Raw genomic sequence first — 18,135 nt, forward strand, 5'->3', positions numbered from 1 at the left:
TGGGATTGAGACTTGAAAATCATAAAACTTAGGAAAACGTCAACACCTCCAAAAATACAAGCCAAAAGGTGTAATTGGCATATGTGATTAAAAATCGTAATCACCAGATGTATAAAATAGGTAAAAGTGAAGGAAATTAAATGTAAAATAGTCTTAATACAGTAATTTCTGGTAATGAATTTCATCAGTCTGTAAAAATCAGATGTTCAACATAAAGCAAACTTGTCAAAAATTGAAGTTGCCCACTGGGTGCAATGTGTGAGCTATATTCCACATTCTACGACCATAATCCACACATAAAAATTTGCTTTTTTGAGACGTCTTCCCTTTGAGTTGACTCGGAAGCAAAACTTGATGGTGAATTGAACTGAAAACTATGAAGTAAACGGAAAGGTGTCTGAATTTAACATGAGGGTTTTTCCCCCATTTTGTAGCCAACATCGGTGTAATTGGGTCGAGTAGACTTCAAGCCACATACGCACTAAGCTTGAAACGTTTTTTCTTCGAGAAACGTATTTTCTTTCAAACATGTTTCTGGCTACTTGATGTCACTGGTCAGAAAAACCTTTTGAAACAAGGTAATGTCTATCCATAGCAGTGTCGCTACAGATCAAAGAAAAAGTTTCAGGCCAGCTACTGCATGGCGTAAGTGTATGTTGTCGTGTAGTCACTTTTTCTGTTGCTGTGTTATTTTTTCCGGGAAAAAAGGCATTAGATAAAGCACTTTAGAGTAGTTGTCGACGTACCAGGTTGACATCTGCTTGTGGAACATGATGCAAGCAGTAGAACAGCAGCAATTGAAAAAGATCTGCAGAAAACTGCAGCTACATTTGGTAGAAAACCGACACACTGTAGAAAACAATAAGGTTGTACGTCATAGCTAGCTTCGAAACATGAAATAAATACTCGAGGCTCTGGAATGAATCTCTTGTTAACAAAAAAACTAACAGCATGTCTGGTTGTAATTGCCTTCCTGAAATTTCTCTTTTTCTAAGAAACTGTGATTCCATGTTTACCAGGAATTCAGATCATTCGATATCAAAGTGAAGTTACGGAAACTAGAACTGTTTACATATTCGGTTTCCCTTCCAGTTCATCGTATGTTTTTGCTCACCAAAGGAGACTACCCAAACTGACAGATTTCTTATAATCAGATTTCATTAACCACTAACAAGTACTCTACAAACTCTCCATCAAATTGTGTCGTAGTTGTAAAATCAATTAAGAAATTCTTTGAGAAATGCAACCTTATTCTGTAAAACTACAGAATAGTGAGAGATACTTACAGCCTGAGTCACAAATAAAAGATTGCACGATGACAAAAAAAAGCCATCTGTGTGTGTGCGTGCTCCTTCGAGTATTAATGATGTTGCATTATTTGTATTGTCTGCCACGTCATATCTACACACGAGGACACTAATACATGCCGCTACAAGTAGCGTTGTAGATGATTGAATACACTGAGAAATGTTTGCTGCCACTGTGGACAGAAACATGCACATGAAACGGACGATACAGAGCAGGAAATAACATTTCCAACAGAATAGCATTTCCTCTGTGCAATGGCATAAAATGTTCCCTAAATTCTGCCATCACCCATGGTGAGAATTCTTCTGTTTAGCCATATCCGTTGTTAGTAAGAAGGAAACTGGAGAAAGTCGAAGGAGACAGCGAGCAAGAATGTAGAATATAGTAAATCTTACTAGGAAGAAACATAAATATGGAATTTTTAGCATTGATATTGTCTAATTTTCCATGGGCTACAAATTTATGGTGTAGAATTGCGAAAAATGTAAAATTGAGCATGTAAAACAGTTCTACTGTAGTTGCAGGAACACTGACATGCTATAAGGCTGTAATGAATTTGCCTCCAGATCGCAAAATTAGTTATCAGTGTAGACTTAAAACTGCATTCGTAATATGAACTGTGTGTCTCGGCACCCACGTAGTAAAATTTAAATTGTTGGATGAACACCACCCGTTTACTGTGAAACATGCATTCCAAATATCTAAAGAGTTCTGTTCGTATCAAACTAGTTAAAGAATCTTTGTTCGATTCAAAGTATTTTTGTCAAACTATCGAAATACCAGATAGGAATATCAACAATGTAGGAAAAGACAGATACTTACTGCAGACACATAAAATCGGTTGCTGGAGTTCGTGGTTGCGTGCGTGCGTGTTAGCTTGTGCGTGTGTGCTTTTCGGAAAGTAGCAATGAACATAATGTGAGAGCTACTAGGTCTTGTGCAGTGTATGAGGAAGAAATCTTGTCATTTCATTTGATTGGTATGTACTGGAAGTTTGTACTTTGCCTCCAGAGGCCATTGTTGACAATTGCTGGTGACGTTGCGTTCTTATGGAACAGGTTCTGCAAAGGTTAGCAAATTACTGGAAACTCAAACTGAACTGCTTGCGAAGCACTGGGAGCATCACATGCGGCCTTTTGGGTTTGGTTCCATTATTTTTTGTAAATAGGTACTCCTGTCCATGATAACCCATGTATAAAGTCAAAACAAGTGCCACGGTGAACAGATAACTCTGCCATTTAGAAATGTTTTGCAGCCTTACTGTTGAGCTCTGTCCATTTATCAATGTGAACCAAAAATCTCAGCAGTGGTGTTGCATTGAAATGTGGAATTGTATGCGTGTTAATTGAAAACGCACACACACTACATTGCTATTTATGGTCTCCTCATTCCCACAAAATAGTAATACCAAGGCCGCCGGCCGAAGTGGCCGTGCGGTTAAAGGCGCTGCAGTCTGGAACCGCGAGACCGCTACGGTCGCAGGTTCGAATCCTGCCTTGGGCATGGATGTTTGTGATGTCCTTAGGTTAGTTAGGTTTAACTAGTTCTAAGTTCTAGGGGACTAATGACCTCAGCAGTTGAGTCCCATAGTGCTCAGAGCCATTTAATACCAAGGCCTGTTGTGTCTGTGTATGTGCGGATGGATGGATGGATGTGTGTGTGTGTGTGTGTGTGTGTGTGTGTGTGTGTGTGTGTGTGTGTGTGTGTGTGTGTGTGTGTGTGCGCTCCTGGGATTGGAATGACTCCTTACCCTCACCCTTAAAACCCACAACCTTTCGTCTTGCCCTCTCCTTCCCTCTTTCCTGACGAAGCTAGAATTTTGTGTGTACGTTTGTGTTTGTGTGTGTCTATTGACCTGCCAGCACTTTTGTTTGGTAAGTCTCATCATACAGGTGTTACATAGATGCATCAGATTTGATTCTTGAAAGAATAAATCTACCTCTTACAATTGCATAAAAAGAAAAGAAGTATTGTAGTTTATTTGGAATAAAAGTATGTGCTTAAGAAAACACATTTGAAGGATAAAGCTATTTATTACACAAAAAAATTTATTACAATTTTATAGAACTAGGCCTAGATATTGTTACTTAACAATTACCTCATTTTGTAGGCCTAATAAATTTATGACAAAAATGTTTTCTTATTGTTGATAGGTTTAAAAACTTCATTTAAGAAACTTTTTCAGCAAAATTGAACTCTTAGTACAAACGGTTACCTTGTTGTTTGATTTCTGGTGTTGTTACCTTAGATAGTACTTGACTGAATTTAACAAAACACGAGTTGCATCTAGTTTAAAAAGTGTTTCCCTTTTTCCTACTGACTTCAGAAACTTTTTCGCAGCCTCCTCTTCAGCAACCTCACTCTGGCAGATTCCCAAGTAACGGTATTGAATTTTGGATAGGGTTGGCTTCTTTTTGTCACTTGGAATGTCAACCAAGACAAATAACACAAGTTTTAAATCAGACTTTTCAATTTTATTAGTTAGGCTTAACTCAAAAGCACTTCCAATATTGTCTTGCGATTCAGATATTGCAACAATCTTCTGATCAGACTCGTCAGAACTGCATATTTCATAGAAGTGTATGCATCTTTTTGCATGTAATGTTTTAACTTTGGCCTCCTCAGTAATAAATACTGACACCCATGTCATTAATGACTCTGCTGTTTTTGAAATCAGTTGTGTTATAAGGCCGAAAGTGATGGCAGCCCTGGATTTTAGGAAACGCTTATAAATTTTTCCGTCTTTCATCCAAAATAGGAATGTTATGCTCCACTGTTATCTTATCAACCCATAGTGCCTTAATTTTAGAAAAATTCTTCAGAGTGTAGTCATAAAAGTCAATTGCGTTGTTAATAACTTTCCTAGATCTAACAGCTGTCAACACGCTCCTCTTCAGTGCACCTCCAATGCCATCCATGGCTCCTTTACCATGTGAACTGGCAAAAAAATTCCACTCAACTGTCAATCCAAAGTCTCTCCCAAAATAACATAGATTTGACAAAGTATATTTATTTTTGAACTGCCCAGCACAGTTGTCAGAAAATATAAAAACTCTTTTAACTTTAGGAAATGCTTTTTTAATCTCCATTATAACAGTTTTAAGAAAAGTCCACACAGAATATGTTGTGTGTGAAAGGTCATTACTGATGACTGCATAGGACCCGACTTCATGGTTTGCAAACTAAATGCAGAAAGCGCAGATAGTTACTGTGAATGCGCCCAGTGTGCACTCTGTACCACATCTTGTGAAATTAGAGCATAATTCTCTGCAAAGTCCATTTGAAGAACACATTCTTCATCGTCAAGGCTGTTTTTCTTTCCTTCGAAGAAATCACTCTGCTTTATCTTCACATAGCAACGTTTTTTTTTTTTTTTTTTTTTTTTTTAAACTGAGGCAATTTGTCAACCAGTGATGCTAAGGCATCATCGCAGCTCCCTGAATGTTCACTAAGACAAGGACGATGTTTCGCATCATTTTCCCATTGCTTCCAGACAATCTTTTTATTTAAGTCAAAGCCTACTGGGATAAATTTGCTCAATTTAATTTGACATTCCTGGCATGACCCAAAAACATAGTCTTCGTTCTGTGAATTACAACTTAATTCTTTCAATAATTCCTTGTGATTGCTTGGAACAGATGGAACAGCTTTGCTCAAAGACTCAAGTATGCTTATAAAATTGTAGTGGTAGATACACACACACATACATTGTGTGGTGTATATTATGATAGGAGAACAAAAGGTGGTCGCAGTGAAAAAAATGTGGACTTTCCTACAGAAATATCGGGATGGAGTTTTTTGTATTCCTCATAAACCTCTCCTATAGTCAGAAGTAAGTGACGCTTTTGGAATTTGTGTTTACATTCTCCCTCTTTCCATACAGTTGAAACATCTTTACGCCCAGGAGATTGGCGGCTAATGTCGTCCCTAGTGAAGAACTTGTGAATTTTTAGTTTTTCCTCTCCACTTAAGATTGGAGTTCTGGTATGTCTTGTATCACATATGAAAGTTTCAGAGCCAATTATATCGGAAACTATCTTTTTAATAACAGCAGATGTTTTACTGGGGCTTTTTGGAAGTACCTTCAACACTTTCTTCACAGCTTTACCAAATGTCTGTTTACACTTATAAGTCCCAATAGGAGAAGATTCATTTGGAACTTTTGATCTTGCGAGTTCTAGTTTTTTTCTTTTCTCTGAATGCTATCACTCTCTCTTATTTTTCTTCGATTCTTATCTCTAAGACATTGATTATTTTTCAATTTTTCTTTAACCTGCAATCTTCTTAATTTGTCTCTTTCTCGTGTTTTCTTTCATCTTTTCTCGGTGCTTCTTCACTCTTTCCCTTGCTGGTACTGGTGCCAGGGTCTGCGAAGACAGAAATCCTGATAATGTAGGCCTAGTTATGTATAAACATAACAATGTGCAGAGAGATAAAAGGAAAAGACATTGTTAAACATAGGCTCTTATCAATGACTAGAATTTGCCTCAATAAGCAGTTTACTGGGCCTATATAAAATTTAAAACTGAGGTTAGCAATATTGTTGTTCTTGGAAAAGTTAGAATGGAAAACATAAACTATTGGTAATCTAAAGAATTTTGGGCTTAATTAAATTTTTAGGAGAATGTCAGTTGAGTCAGGTTAATGGCCTAATTAACTTTTATAATGTAGATGTAGTGCTTAAACAAATGTATGCAGAGGAATAAAAATTTTAGTTTTCATGCTTAAAACTGTTTTCATATGTAATAAACATAGTTAAAAAACTTTTTTCATTCATAATAATATCATTTGGTTATAATTTAAATGTAGGGCCTAGGCCTACTAAAGATGAAGGTGGCATTCTAATTCAAGTTACGGGTGTTACGCATGTGTTAAGTAACACCCAAAACAGCTCTAAGAGTGTTAAATAAGATTTCAAAATGCTATGTAATGGAATGATATTGTAAAACATGTGCATAACCTCACATTTACAGAAAGGTATTGTACAGAACAAATTTACTAGATTACAAATTAAACTTTTGTATCTTTTTTTGTTAAGGGTGTTACAAGCTGCTTATATATTATAAAACCAACAAAACAAAGAAATGCAATTAGCTTACCTCAACGAAATGAATTATTATGAGCTTTAACAATGTTGACTTCAATATTCTTTGCAACAATAGAACAATCAGCCATAGATAACACAACTAATACTCATCTGGAAATAGCATGAAACATACCTCTCTGTGGTGCCATAGAGTAGTGCACTTTAAACACTTAGTGAAGGTAGAAATTAAATTTTTTCTTATTTATGATTATTTTGCAATGAACAAATGTGTTTGGCATTTTTAAGGTTAAATTTTTAATATTGTCATTTTAATTTTTTGTCACAAAGTCTCTTTAACATGGAACGACCCATGAGTGTTTACTCCCAACAACAACAGTCTCTACCTCGACTGACGATTGATGATAATAAAAATGTCCAAGGCCTCTCATAAGAGAAAAAAGTTCTCCAAGCAGTCTCGATTTAATCTTGCTGTAAGAATATATTCAATATTATAAGCAGGTAAGTCACTGAACAGACCCAAAAGTGACCGAACAGTTTTCAAAAATCCTTTCTGAAATGGTAGGAGATGCTTTGAGGTGCCAACACGCATCTTGTCACAGCACTTATAAAATTTACGTAGGCACTGTTCTTGGGCTTGAAAACTGACACGAAATCCACAGGCTAGTGATTTATTACTTTCTTTCGTTCTTGAATTACGTACATTAAAAGTCTCATCCACCATGTGTATGAAATCACTGACATGTCCTCCTTCAGGCATCAAATACCGAATCGCCTGTGCAGTTGTATTTGATAGCAGCTGAGTGTACTCGCTGTCGCTCTCTGCCCTTCACTGTAATGTGTTGCTGGGATAACTTAGGACATATTTTCATGTCGCCACTGTCCAAAACTAACAGTTTCTCGAACACAGTTTTTGTCACAGCCTTTGTTTTCCAACATTATTCCTTGATCCAGCAAGTGGTTCCTTAAGAGTTTCAACAAATGGAGAACGTCAACAAACATCCACACACGTCTCAGAATCACACAGGTGTGGAAAACAAGTGTTTTTATGAGTAACGCCAAGCTCCTTCCAGACAGAACTATTCTGTGCCGCCATGTCTGCTACTGCAGCCACAACATTGTAGCAAATGCTGACCAGGGAAACAATTACTTCGTTCAAGAGTGCTGCTGTCATCTGAACGTCAAAACTGTAATAGACAGGCTGCTTCCACGTTGCAAACAAGCCTCGGACCATGACAACGAGCAGGTCCAAGAATCCTGTCATCTTTGATCGTAACAAATTCTACTGTCAATGTTCATTTCATCAAATGACAAAAACACAAATACGTTCCCTGTCAGTGTTGCAGCCTGCATTTTCATCATCACTAAAACATCCTTCAAAAAATTCTTGGTTGGCAACTAAAACTGCGGTTTATCCAAGAACGCAAGGTTGACACTGCAGGTAGTGGATATCCGAGTTTTTCTCTGAGGAAATTGTAACTCTTCTGCGAAACCGCACGTAAATTAATAGACTTACAAATGTCCTCTTTGCCCCATCGAACCCGTTTTGACCCATGCAACAAACTTCTAATTTGATTGGGTGAAAATATTTTGCCCAGTATTCGATTAGTTTCACGAGTCACAAGTCCCTTATTATTAAATTCTTCTTCGTGCGGACGTCGTTTCATTGAGGACAGCTGACCTCTAAGATCTTTATTACGTGCTCGCAATTTCATGCACATGTTAGATGAGCATGTCTCCTCTGTAGTGACGCTACAGAATTCTGTAAAATGACTTTGTCGATCACCACAAAGAACTTCATCTGTAAATGTACAGTTATCAACATTCCTCTTCAGTGGTGAGGGCTTCTTTAAAGTCTCTACTCTTCTTCTGCGAATTTCACCTTTGTTATTCCTTTCTTCTATTGCAATCGGTGTGTTATCACTGGCGCTACTACCACAAGGCAAATTGCAAGACGGATACGCTTCACTCTTAAGGATTAGTTTCCGCGGTAAATTTAACAGTTCTGAACGTAAGTCCCGGATATGGGCCGTTTCCTTGAAATGGCGAGAGCATATTCTTGCGCTTCCTACGTTCACAGGATCTTTCCTAAACCATTTTGAAAGCCAAACCTTTTGCAGACTTTCATCACGTGGGAAACAATGCAACACTATTTCAGTCCCTTTTGTATTGCGATTGTGAGAATTACAGCCAACAACAGCACAGCCTGACATTGCTTCCACTTACTCAAATACTTCTGAAAAACACTCACTGCACAAAGATAACCAAACGGTAACAACACGCACGAAACACGACAGCACAAAGCTCAAACGTACACTTCGCGCGCGCCAAGAGCTGTTCCTCCGTGACGTCAATGCGCAGAACGTCATAAATAGGTTTGCTTGTGCGCAGCGGTTACTGCTCCGATGTGTGTAAAAATACTGACGTCGGGTAACTAACAAATAGTGTCACAGCCCCATGAAAATACAAGAATGTTTTCATGGGAATTCTTAGTTCCAGTTTTCAGGTATTTTTGTAATTATGACTGGTAAGAACTGATATACTAAAACAGTTTACTTTAACCTGCTACAGCAGCAATAAAACATAAATGAAAGAATAACAACAAAATAAAACTTTAATTGCAAAGCAAATGTACCATTTACAGCAAAAAAAAAAAAAAAAAAAAAAAAAAAACACCACAGGGCACACACAAGTGTCTGCTGAGTGCAATGTGGTTCAAATGCTGTAGGACAAATACTGAAATACTTAGTAATGACAAACTGCTTTTGGTGAGTGATGTCATAACCGGTTACATTTCGTGGGAAAATATTCAGTATGGTGTTTTGAGAAGTTACTTTCAGAGAAAATTTCCTTTTATGCAACATGAGTGTGTGATGAATTTCTTAAATCGTGGAGCATGTGAATATCAATCAAAACTTAACACACTGAGAACCAGCCATTTAGGAAAAATTTGGGGCCCAGTAGACCAGCCATTATTTAAAATTTTACTGGTAAATTTGTTTGATTATATATATATATATATATTATTATTCGTTACAGTCAACTTTGGACTACGCTAAGCATCAGTCATTTCTTGTGCTTTTTCTTGCGTTCTTCCCAGTACTTCTTCATTTTTTCTGAGTGGGCTTCTTTACGTTCTTGCGACCAGGTTGTTCCCGTCTTCTTTGATTGCGTTCGGTCTTTGAATCCCTGTATTTTGTTGATGGCATTCCTATATTCCATTCTGTTGTAAACTGTCTCTGATATAATGTTCATTTCTGCAATGTCTTCTTTTACTTCTTTCAGCCAGTTAATTTGTGTCTTTCTGCTTTCCATGTATTCCAGGATTTTCTTTGCCGTTCTTTCTGGTGCCATTCTTTTGACATGCCCATAGAAACTCAGTCTTCTCTTTTTAAAGGATGTTGTCAGTTTTTCAATTTTCTCGTATAACTCTTTATTGGATCGCAATTTATAATCTTGTCCATCCTTTTTAGGTCCTAAGATCTTTCTCAGTATTTTTCTCTCTTTTATTTCCAATTTCTCCAACAGACGTTTTCTGTTCAGTGGGATGCATTCAATCGCATACAAACTTTCTGGTTTTATTACCGCATTGTAGTGCCTGAGCTTGGCATTGATGGAGATCGACTTTTTATTGTATACATTTCGGCATAGCTGGTATGCCGTTTCCATCTTTATTGCTCTTTCCTGTAGTGAAACATTTGGTAACCCTGTCGGTGTAATCCATTCCCCTAGATACTTAAATTTATGGACTCTCTTAATTATTCCATACTTAGTTTGCAATGTCTGTGTTGGGTCTGTTTTGTCCTGTATCATCAGTTCTGTCTTTTCATACGATATTTGTAGACCTGTCTTCTCAGCGATCTCATGCAGCATTTCTATCTGAATCTTTGCTGTTTCGATGTCATCTGCCAATATTGCCATGTCATCAGCAAATGCCAGACATTCAATTTTTGTTTTATTTCTTCCTAACGTTATCCCATTTTTCACTCCAGCTTCTGCCATCTTCTTTCTCCATTCCCTGACCACTTTTTCAAGGACAATGTTAAACAACAGTGGGGAGAGTCCATCCCCTTGTCTAACACCTGTTCCAATTACAAACGGTTGTGACAATCTACCCAAAAACTTCACTTGCGATTTTGTTCCCGTAAGGGTTTCCTGGATTAGACTTCTGCTTTTATCATCAATCCCAAATTCTTCTAATGTGTTAATCAAGGTTGGTCTATCAATAGAATCATATGCTTTTTTGAAGTCTATGAATGTAATTACTAGATTTTTCAATGTGCGTGCGCGAAGTTGTATTATGGAGAGTAGACTGATCTGTTCACTGCATGATCTTCCTTTTCTAAACCCAGCCTGATATTCACCCAGTTCTTTCTCTACTTGATTTTCAATCCTGTTTTGTAGTGCCTTGGATAGGATCTTATAGGCCACTGATAACAATGAGATACCTCTGTAGTTATTTGCATTTGTCCTGGCACCCTTCTTATGTAATGGATGAATCAATGCTGTCTTCCATTCCTCCGGAATCTTCTCTGTATTCCAAATTTCTTCAAACAGCGCCTCGAAATTATTTATTAAGTTTTCTCCTGCGTATTTCAGTAGTTCCGCGACTAACGAATCTTTACCAGATGCTTTATTGTTTTTCAATCCTTTCAAGATCTCTTTAATTTCTTCTTTATTAGGTGGTTCAGAGTCTGGTAGCTTATTCTTAGGCTTCTCAAATGTCAAGGTTTCATCAGGTCTTTTGCAGCTTAGCAGCGTTTCAAAGTAGTTCGCTAGGTGTTGGCAATTTTGTTCCACACTGGTGATCAGATTTCCTTTTTCATATATATATATATATATATATATATATATATATATATATATATATAAATATAAAAGGGTAACGCATGCTAAGAGAGACCAATGTTATGTGAAACATTAGCTTTTCTTGTCGATATACTGTGTGGTTATGAATTTAGATCATAAACTTTCTATTTGTGTTTTCATGGCAAATAAGTTATGCTATTAGCGGACTAAATAACTCCTGTGCTTTGAACAGCTGCTGTCATTGGCTGGTGAGATCATGTGACATGAGCTATGATTGGCTGACAAAAGCACATTGCAGTCTACATTTCAGTGCTTCGTGTGCGACAAAATTTCGATGGCTTACAATAGAGCTGTCATTTATAATTTATGAAGCCCAAGTGTAAATTTTGAATATTTCCCTTGAAACCCAAAATATGGGAAACCTAAGAGGATCACTGTGTCCAGAAAATTGTGGGTCTCGATACTATTAAAACAAACTTTTAGAAGCATTACAAGGTATAGGAGATTGATGTTTTGAAATTGTATCTTGAACAATGGATACTTAAGATAAATTTATTTCTTTGAATCTGGAACAATCGGTGTACAAAACGACTAGGTTATCAGTTCGTAATATTCCATTGTAAAGCATTTTTCTTGCATAATAATGAATTGATATCTTTTAATCATATCTCCTGGAATAATGAAGATGTGTGATCCACAATGTTCGGAATAAGAGAAATAATTGTACAAATAAAAATATGAAATGCTCCATCATGTGGAAAAGTTGAGAAGTACGTGTACACTTTCAGTGCAATCACAATTCTGTAGTTACGAGGTATCATTAGACTTAGAAATCTTAGTGTCTCAAATAATTAATTAACAAAAATAACGTGCCCCACAGACGTGTGTAAATTTCGGTAAAGGAACTGAGATCACTTGATATTTGTTGCCATAGCAACCAACTTACTAATGAGCCAGTGTACTGTGAGTTAACTGAACAACATGACCACATAACCCATGCAAAACACTAATGTGCTTACCACCCTTCACAACTTTTTGGGTGGACTTAAGCAAATCGTAATGGGAAGAGTGTGAATAATAATAATGTCACGTTACCTGCTGTTCTGCCACCTCAGTTTTGTTTGTAAAATATCCTATAAGGATTAGCACTGGCTGTCTTCGCTTTTTTCACATTGGTAAAAGTAATTTTTAATGAAAATATTCCGATACAGTTCTTTCCACCTGTATGTCAAAACCAGACATGCGTAAGCATTACTTCTAGACAAGTTAGTTAATTGATAACTTATTTCAGGAGGATTAATGATTTTAAAAACAAAACATTTCTACATCAAGTAAGAACAAAAATCTATTGCAATTACAGCAGCTATAATGAAATTAGTTTACATTGGGAGCAAGGAAGGTGCCTCCACGTGTGCATTTTACTTACATGCTACATAGAAGAAAGTAAAATGCCGGCGCTCCCCGGAAACGTTGCCCAGTGGGACAACGGCCAAACCTTCCACCACCGGAAACCAATGCAATCAAAAGCAAAAAACAGAAACAGGTCCTCTTCAGGGCCAACTCTGACGATCGTCAGCCTGAACGTCGAGGGAATCACCAAGAATAAGGAGGATGTAATATCGCAACTATGCCGATCAGAAAAGTGGGACGTACTGTGCCTGCAGGAAACGCATAGAGATGAAACAGCAAACAGACCCAATATGAAAGGAATGCGCTTGGCAGTAGAAGCAATTCACAGAAGGTATGGGAGCGCAATATTTACCAGACCCGAGATGCTGCTCTCTTCCACGAGTAAGACAACCACCAACAACATTGAAGTGTTAGCGATAGAGAGTGGATCATTTACAATATGCTCCGTATATAAACCCCCCGGCCAGAACTTACACACTTCAACGCCAGAAAGCTTCAACAACTAAAGGACACACTTCGTTGTAGGCGACTTTAACAGCCACAGCACCACCTGGGGCTACGACGAGACAGACGCCAATGGTCAGCTGCTAGAACAATGGGCTGAGGCAAATAACCTCTCACTTCTCCACGACCCCAAGCTCCCCGTCTCCTTCAACAGCAAAATTTGGAAGCGAGGTTACAATACCGATATTTGCTTCGTCAGCCGGAACATCTACGACACCTGCTGCAGAGGAGTATATGATGCAATCCCAAAGACACAACATCGACGTATTGGAATCCAAGTCTACTCAACAATCAAAACAACCAAAATACTTTTCCGTAGGAGATTCAACTTTAAAAAGGCTAGGTGGTCAGAATATTCCCAAGCGCTGGATGGGGAATTAGCCAGTCTGACCCCAACACCAAATAATTACCTTACCTTTGTTGAGATCTTGCGTAAGGTATGTAGACAATATATTCCTAGGGGTTGCAGACCACACTATATCCCAGGGCTCTCAAATGCCTCAAAGGACATCCTGGAGAAGTGTCAAGTATTGTTCGTGGAAGACCCATTCAGCGACGAAACCATCACCTGTGGCACAGCTTTAATGTCAGCCCTCAGCGAGGCACGCGAGAAGAAGTGGATAGCAACCCTAGAAAAAATGGATATGTCCCACAGTAGCAAAATAGCCTGGAACCTAATTAAGAAACTGGATGCTGACCCAAGGCTAAGCAAGGCCCCGGCCAACGTAACTCCAAACCAGGTGGCCAACCAACACCTTCTAAATGGCAAGTTCAACTCCAAACGTCAGAAAACTAAAATCACACGCCTACTGCCAACGGAAAACACCTACTTCCAGAAACCATTTAGCATGAGGAGTTGAACAATGGCATAAATACCATGAAGAATGGGAAAGGCGCTGGGTTTGATGATATTTGCGTGGAACAGATTAAAAACTTTGGCCTTGGCGCCAGGGACTGGATACTTGGACTTTTTAACGTGTGCCGTGAAACCTTTCAATTCCCGAAACTGTGGAGGAAGTCAAAAGAGGTGGCTCTCCTTAAATCCGGTAAGGATCCAGAGTCTCCGAAGAGCTATCGATCCATAACCCTTCTCTGCCATCTGTTTAAGCTCTATGAAAGATTGATCCTTAACACAATAGAGAAGATCGTTGACTCGAAGCTAATCCCACACCAAGCAGGTTTTAGACCTGGAAAGTCCTGTATCAGTCAAATTCTAGCATTGACGGAACATATCGAGGATTGATTTGAGAATAAACTAATGACCGGGCTGGCACTAGTCGACCTAAGTTCCGCCTATGATACAGTACATCACCGGACACTACTGCATAAAATCTTCGAGACCCTTAAAGACTACCACCTAGTCAAGATAATCGAATCCCTGCTCCAAAATAGACAGTTCTTCGTAATGCTTGAGGGGAAAAAGAGTCGATGGCGGAATCAGAAAAATGGGCTCGCCCAAGGGAGCGTGTTGGCGTCAATCCTATTCAACATATATACAAATGACCAACCAACTCCAGACAAAACCAAAACTTTTGTATATGCAGACGACCTGGCAATAACAGTACAAGGCAACAGGTTTGAAGCCATCGAGGAGAAAGTAGAAACCGCCCTTTCTATAATGTCAACCTACTACAAAAAGAATTCTCTAAAACCCAATCCCTCCAAAATTCAAGTGAGTGCATTCCATCTGAACTCGAGGCAGGCAAAGTACAGGCTCAATGTTACCTGGGATGGGACATTACTAGAACACACAGATACTCCCACCTACCTTGGCGTCATGCTGGACAGAACATTGACATACAAATATCATTGCAAAAAAACACGCAAAAAAGTAGAAGCACGAAATTCCCTGATAAGAAAGCTGTCCAACAGCAAATGGGGTGCCAAACCTACCGTGGTCAGAACTTCAGCCCAAGCTTTGTGCTTCTCAACTGCCGAATATGCCTGCCCGGTATGGTGCAGATCCGCCCACGCAAAAAAGGTAGATATTAGCTTGTATGAAACATGCAGGATAGTAACAGGCTGCATGAAACCTACCCCCCATAGAAAATCTTTACAGGACCGCAGGTTTCACAAACCCTGACTCACGTAGGAAAGCCCATGAACATACCGAGAAGCTAAAACAAACCTTTGATGCTCGTCACTCAATATTTGGTCTAGTGTGTGGCCCCAGCAGACTCAAATCCAGACGCCGTTTCCTAAGTTGCGCCTTAGATGAGCCCCCCATCTACTATTCACTTAGAGAGGACCCACCAAGCGGCGTTTCTGGTGATTGGAAAACCTGGAGAATGCTTAACCGCATCAGAACTGGGGTGGCTCCTGTGAAATCTAATCTGATGGAAAGGGGTTTGTTGGACGAAAATGACGACAAATGCGACTGCGGCACTCGACAGGACATGGAACATCTCCTACAATGCCCAACCTTCCCGCACAGATGCACCCTCGACGATCTATGGCTGGCTAAAGAAGAAGCATTGGACATTGCCCAATATTGGGCAAACAAATTGTAGTTTCCAGACACGAAAAAGTAAAGTAAAGTAAAGCATGCGCTGGATAATTTCCGTCTGTTTTCCTGTGTCGTTTTTCTCTGCCGATGTGTGCATTAAAGTCGCCCAGGAGTAGTCTGACGTCATATCGGAGGAATTTGGACATCTGTCTCGAGGGTCGACCAGAATTTTTCTGCGGCCTGTGGGTCATCATTGTAAATTGATATAAATGAATGTGTTTTTTGGAAAGCAGGGCTAGACATTGCGTACGAGTTTTGTGCGCTACTGTTAATTTAAATAATTTGTTCGTTCCAATTTATTCGGTAATTTTCTTCATTCTTAGTGAGTTACAGATATTTTGGAAGAATTTTTTCATTCTTGATAAGTTTTGCTGCTTTTCGATTTTCGTTTGTAGGTATGGATTTATCATCTCAACCGAAGAATGGGAGACTAGTGCAAAAAAGGAAGGCAAAAAAGTGACAGAAGTAACGTTGGCATGGAATACCACAACTGGCATTTATGAGTTGTATCCCAAACTTCAGTTGATCTGTATAGATTGAATACAGTACGAGATACAAATTTAACGTATGTCGCCTTTTCCGCTTTCGCTAGCACCAGTATCCTATTCTTCAGCTGACCTACATAGATCGACTGCACTACGAGATACAAATTTTACAGGTGTTGCCTTTTTCTTCTCCGCTACTACAAGCATTCTGTTCTTCAGCTGATAATTGTACTATTGAAGGCGAAAACACGGACATGCGTAAAATTTGTATCCTATACTACAATTGACCTCTGTAGGTGAGGAGAATTACGGAAGGCGAAAAAAATCGACATACATAAAATCTGTATTCTGTACTTAAGTTGGTCAACTGAAGTATAGGATACGAATTTTGTTTTTGCCTTCGATGCTAGTAGTATCGGCTGAAAATTATCATAGCAGTACTAGCGTCAGTGAAAGAACCTACAACAGTAAAATTTGTATTCCGTATTTCAGTCGACCTATGTAGGTCAACTGAAGAATAGGATATCAGTGTCACCGAAGGCGGAAAATAGCGACATATGTAAGATTTGTATTCCGTACTACCGTTGGCCTACATAGGGAAAATGAAGAACAGGATACTATCTTCGTAGTTCAACTGTGTTATTGTTGTTGTGATCTTCAGTCCTGGGACTGGTTTGATGCAGCTCTCCATGCTACTTTATCCTGTGCAAGCTTCTTCATCTCCCAGTACTTACTACAACCTACATCCTTCTGAATCTGCTTAATGTATTCATCTCTTGGTCTCCCTCTACGATTTTTACCCTCCACGCTGCCCTCCAATGCTAAATTTGTGATCCCTTGATGCCTCAGATCATGTCCTACCAACCGGTCTCTTCTTCTTGTCAAGTTGTGCCACAGACTCCTCTTCTCCCCAATTCTATTCAATACTTCCTCATTAGTTACATGATCTACCCATCTAATCTTCAGCATTCTTCTGTAGCACCACATTTTGAAAGCTTCTATTCTCTTCTTGTCCAAACTATTTATCGTCCCCGTTTCAGTTCCATACATGGCTACACTCCATACAAATACTTTCAGAAACGACTTCCTGACATTTAAATCTATACTCGATGTTAACAAATTTCTCTTCAGAAACGCTTTCCTTGCCATTGCCAGTCGACGTTTTATATCCTCTCTACTTTGACCATCATCAGTTATTTTGCTCCCCAAATAGCAAAACTCCTTCATTACTTTAAGTGTCTCATTTCCTAATCTAATTCCCTCAGCATCATCCAACTTAAATCGAATACATTCCATCAACCTCGTTTTGCTTTTGTTGGTGTTCATCTTATATTCTCCTTTCAAGACACTGTCAATTCCGTTCAACTGCTCTTCCAAGTCCTTTGCTGTCTCTGACAGAATTACAATGTCATCGGCGAACCTCAAAGTTTTTATTTCTTCTCAACAGTGTTAGAGGATGCCAATGTTACATATGTCTCTCTTTTCGACTTTGCTAGTAGTAGTATACTATGCTTTAGTTGACCTATATTGCTCAACGGAAGTACGAAATACAAATTATTCGTTGTACGTCTTTTCGCCTTCGATACTTCTAGCGTCGACTTTTTTTTAAGAAGTACTAGGACTCAAAACAAGCGATATCCCAGACGTTATGTCGAAATATTAATGCACGTGATTATTCTATCATCTGTTTTCTCTCTCCAGCATTCCTTTCTTTGCTTAGGAATACTCATCTTTGCTGTTAAATGCATGGAGGTAATTTCTTGCAAAGTTGTGCAAAGTTTCGAAGAAACGCACGAGTGATTTGTATATGTGGCGCTGTGCAAAGATCTTATGTGAGGCCTTATGTGATTGGAGAAATCAAGGCTCCCTATGAATTATGAAAAGTTCTTTGAGATCTCCTGTCTGGCTTCCTGCTTATGAGATAGAAACAGATCGTAAAACTTTGATATATTGGTATCCGTTTTGTTTGGAAGTTTGTTCGGATTTTATTGTGAGAAGGGGCAAAAGTGGCCGCTCGGGGGTTGTTATAGGAATTGATGAATTGGTTAAAAAAAAAAAAAAGTGTGTGT

Source organism: Schistocerca nitens, chromosome 11 (genome assembly GCF_023898315.1).
Source record: "Schistocerca nitens isolate TAMUIC-IGC-003100 chromosome 11, iqSchNite1.1, whole genome shotgun sequence".
Lineage (NCBI taxonomy): Eukaryota > Metazoa > Arthropoda > Insecta > Orthoptera > Acrididae > Schistocerca > Schistocerca nitens.